Source organism: Salvelinus fontinalis, chromosome 39 (assembly GCF_029448725.1).
Source record: "Salvelinus fontinalis isolate EN_2023a chromosome 39, ASM2944872v1, whole genome shotgun sequence".
In the NCBI taxonomy this organism is placed as follows: domain Eukaryota; kingdom Metazoa; phylum Chordata; class Actinopteri; order Salmoniformes; family Salmonidae; genus Salvelinus; species Salvelinus fontinalis.
In genome coordinates, this window is record NC_074703.1 from 8,243,538 (window position 1) to 8,248,171 (window position 4,634).

The following is a 4,634-nucleotide window of genomic DNA, read 5'->3' on the forward strand; positions in this document are numbered from 1 at the left end:
GAAAACGTCCCCATACCTCACAATAACTAACAAGCGCGTGTCCCAGAAGCAGGTGTGATTGTGGGCATGACTGTTGTTTAGCAGCGATGGGGCTTTAAACACGTGCTGTAAGATGGTGGCCTTTCTTCTCTGCACTCCTTCAACCCTGCATGTCACAACTCAGAGATGACAGTAACTAACGTGGTTGCTAGGCTAATACTCTCGGATATGTAACATAACACTTGAATGACTTATAGATATTTAAATAGGCCTACTTTTCCTCAATCTGTTCCATTCATTCAGTTTTAACAAAACCAGCAACATCTACCTCTACAACGCTTGAGAAGCTGAATAGAGTTACTGTACTCACTGTGCATCATTTCAACTCAACACACTCCTAGGATAAACCCACTTTCCACATTGGTGCAATATGGGTATCATACGACAGTGAAGAAGGAAAGGGGGAGTTTTAGGAACTAAACCTCCAGGTCTTTCTACTGACGTATTCTTTGTGAAACGACTGGTTGGGTTGCCTCCCCGTCAGCAGAAGGTCACAGTCCACAGAGGAAAATGACCTTCAGTCCTGCTGTGTATGAATGTCTGTGTGTGTGTGTGTGCGTGTGCGTGTGCGTGTGCGTGTGCGTGTGCGTGTGCGTGTGCGTGTGCTTGTGTGTGTATGTGTGTGTGTGTGTGTGTGTGTGTGTGTGTGTGTGTATGTGTGGGGCCAGGCTTCTTGCTGGGTCCAGGGGGTCTATATTTAGGGCTGGCTCTGTGGGGGGTGTGGGGTTAGTGGGGCTAACTGATTCTACAGAGTAGGTAGAGGCAGACCACAGGATGTAACTATCTCTGTCTATGAGTGTATGTCCCCTGTGACTTAGACAGGCTTATCTGGAAGTACTCTAACTTAAGACCCCTATAGCAGTGAGCCATACAAATGTACAGATACAATGTACATATGGAATACCCAGCATCCACACACACACACACACACACACACACACACACACACACACACACACACACACACACACACACACACACACACACACACACACACACACACACACACACACACACACACACACACACACACACACACACACACACACACACACATAATCAAGCTGAACTTCAACGGAATAAAAACACAAAGGACAGACAGACTGTCTCACAGTACATTTTATTTTTATTTAACTAGGCAAGTCAGTTAAGAGCAAATTATTATTTACAATGGCGGCCTACCGGGGAACAGTGGGTTAACTTCCTTTTTCAGGGTCAGAAAATCTGCTTTTTTTACCATGTCAGCTCAGGGATTCGATCCAGCAACCTTTCAGTTACTGGCCCAACTACTAGGCTGCCTGCCACCCCAAAGACCTATAGCTCTAACCCAATAAGGCTATATAGGTGAATTCCCTGTGAGGTGTGAGCTGACTGTTGACACAGAGGGACAGAAAACCCAGTGAGAGACACAGTGAGCCAACACATTGCAGTCATCTCCTGTCTGGCAGAGTTAAGGAGGGAGCCGGTTGGAGAGGGGATGGAGAAAGAACGAGAGAGGGATTGGGGGAGGGGATAGAGGATGAGAAATCTAGAGGAAGATTTAGCAGGATATTGAAATAGATACTGTAGGGTGAAAAGAGATGGGGGTGGAGAAAGAGAGGGGAGGTATGGGTAGGACAAAAGAGACCAAATGATGGAGCTAGAATGAGATATGGGACAGGCAACCTAAAGATAACCCCATCCACAGCTGCCATAAAAAGACAAACGCTGGAAAAAGACACAGATAGGATTCCTCATGGTAGGATTTCAGAAAGGCGCTGGCTGCAATTCCAACCCAACCAAGGGCAGCTGCTAAGACACACACAAACTCGTACACGCACACTCACGTACGCACACACACACTGCAGGATTATGTTTCCATGTCATGGTTCACAAAGAAAACAGTCAATATATTTAAAAAGGGTCCATGAGAAAAAATTACATTTCAGGCCTTCCTGTGTTTTCACTATGACCCATGACCCTTCTCTCTCCCTCTCTTTCTTTCTCCCTTTCTCTTCTCTTCTCTTCTCTTCTCTTCTCTTCTCTTCTCTTCTCTCACACACCCTCTTTCTCCCTCTCTCTCTTCTCTCTTTCTCCCTCTTTCTCTTCTTTCTTTCTTTCTCCCTCTCTCTCTTCTCTCTTTCTCCCTCTCTCTCTTCTTTCTTTCTTTCTCCCTCTCTCTCTTCTCTCTTTCTCCCTCTCTCTCTTCTCTCTTTCTCCCTCTCTCTCTCTCTTCTCTCTTTCTCCCTCTCTCTCTTCTTTCTTTCTTTCTCCCTCTCTCTCTTCTCTCTTTCTTTCTCCCTCTCTCTCTTCTCTCTTTCTTTCTCCCTCTCTCTCTTCTCTCTTTCCCCCTCGCTCACCCTCGTCAGACGTGTCATATTTTGAAATAAATAGCTACCTGTAATAGTTGTAATAGTTGAAATAGTTTGATTTTGACCTTGAAACCAAGTCTTAGTTAAGAGAGGACCTGGTTGTAATACAAGTCTGCATACACAGTGAACCCCCAGCCAGGACTAGATCCAACTGGAGTTGAGAAACCTTGTCATGTCAACCTCTCCTTATAACACCATCTTCAGATCCTATTGATAGACTCACCACACATGTTCCTGAAATAGAGCTGCTGCAGCCTGTCTGACCCTGTGCTGGCCTGACCTCTGACCCCAGTCTAAATCTATACTGTAGCAATGCACTGGAGGAAAACGTGATATGAGTTTATCTAGGGCACCTTACCCAGACCAACTCAGTGGCCTTGTGGTTTGAGTGTCCACCTTGAGACTAGAAGGTTGGGAGTTCGATCCCTGTCAGTTATATGTAAGACTGTTAAAATGAGACCTGGTACATCTCTGCCTGGCACAGCATTAAGGAGACAGATTATGGGTGAGGGCCCTACGATAGACTAATGTCCTGTCCAGGTGTTGTACTTGTATCTCACGCTACAGAAGCAGGAAACAGGCTCCTGCACCTATGAGCCATTTCGGCTTGCACATTTTCCAGACAAGTCACCGAAGTCACAGACACACAAAGACGCAGATACAGGCAAACATACAAAAAAGGACACATACATTTGCTATACATGTAGAAGGCAGGCACTTACATACTCTCTCTCCCTCTCTCTCCCTCCCGCTCTCTCCCTCGCTCTCAGACAGACAGCCTCCTGTCAGGCTAATTAAACAGAGAGGTGACACCTGTTCTCAGCTATTCAAACAGCCTGGTGTAACACACGTCCATCCCACAAGACTCCAGCTAGCGGCTGAAGCTAGGTGGCGACACTGGAGCATAATTACCCCCCTTTCCTCCTCCCTCGCCACATCAGTCACTCCCCTTCACCCAACCCTTCAACAATCCCTCTATCCATCCATTCTTACTTCACTCCATCTATCCTTCACTCCATCTATCTCTTTCTCTAACTCCTCTCTCTCCCTGCAACCTCTGTTGTACTGGTTATTACCTGTTGTTCTCCCCAACCTCTCTGTTGTACTGGTTATTACCTGTTGTTCTCCCCAACCTCTCTGTTGTACTGGTTATTCCCTGTTGTTCTCCCCAACCTCTCTGTTGTCCTGGTTATTTCCTGTTGTTCTCCCCAACCTCTCTGTTGTACTGGTTATTACCTGTTGTTCTCCCCAACCTCTCTGTTGTCCTGGTTATTCCCTGTTGTTCTCCCCAACCTCTCTGTTGTCCTGGTTATTCCCTGTTGTTCTCCCCAACCTCTCTGTTGTCCTGGTTATTTCCTGTTGTTCTCCCCAACCTCTCTGTTGTCCTGGTTATTTCCTGTTGTTCTCCCCAACCTCTGTTGTCCTGGTTATTTCCTGTTGTTCTCCCCAACCTCTCTGTTGTCCTGGTTATTTCCTGTTGTTCTCCCCAACCTCTCTGTTGTCCTGGTTATTTCCTGTTGTTCTCCCCAACCTCTGTTGTCCTGGTTATTCCCTGTTGTTCTCCCCAACCTCTCTGTTGTCCTGGTTATTTCCTGATGTTCTCCCCAACCTCTCTGTTGTCCTGGTTATTCCCTGTTGTTCTCCCCAACCTCTGTTGTCCTGGTTATTTCCTGTTGTTCTCCCCAACCTCTGTTGTCCTGGTTATTCCCTGTTGTTCTCCCTAACCTCTGTTGTCCTGGTTATTTCCTGATGTTCTCCCCAACCTCTCTGTTGTCCTGGTTATTCCCTGTTGTTCTCCCCAACCTCTGTTGTCCTGGTTATTTCCTGTTGTTCTCCCCAACCTCTCTGTTGTCCTGGTTATTTCCTGTTGTTCTCCCCAACCTCTGTTGTCCTGGTTATTACCTGTTGTTCTCCCCAACCTCTCTGTTGTCCTGGTTATTCCCTGTTGTTCTCCCCAACCTCTGTTGTCCTGGTTATTTCCTGTTGTTCTCCCCAACCTCTCTGTTGTCCTGGTTATTTCCTGTTGTTCTCCCCAACCTCTGTTGTCCTGGTTATTCCCTGTTGTTCTCCCCAACCTCTCTGTTGTCCTGGTTATTTCCTGTTGTTCTCCCCAACCTCTCTGTTGTCCTGGTTATTTCCTGTTGTTCTCCCCAACCTCTCTGTTGTCCTGGTTATTTCCTGTTGTTCTCCCCAACCTCTCTGTTGTCCTGGTTATTTCCTGTTGTTCTCCCCAACCTCTCTGTT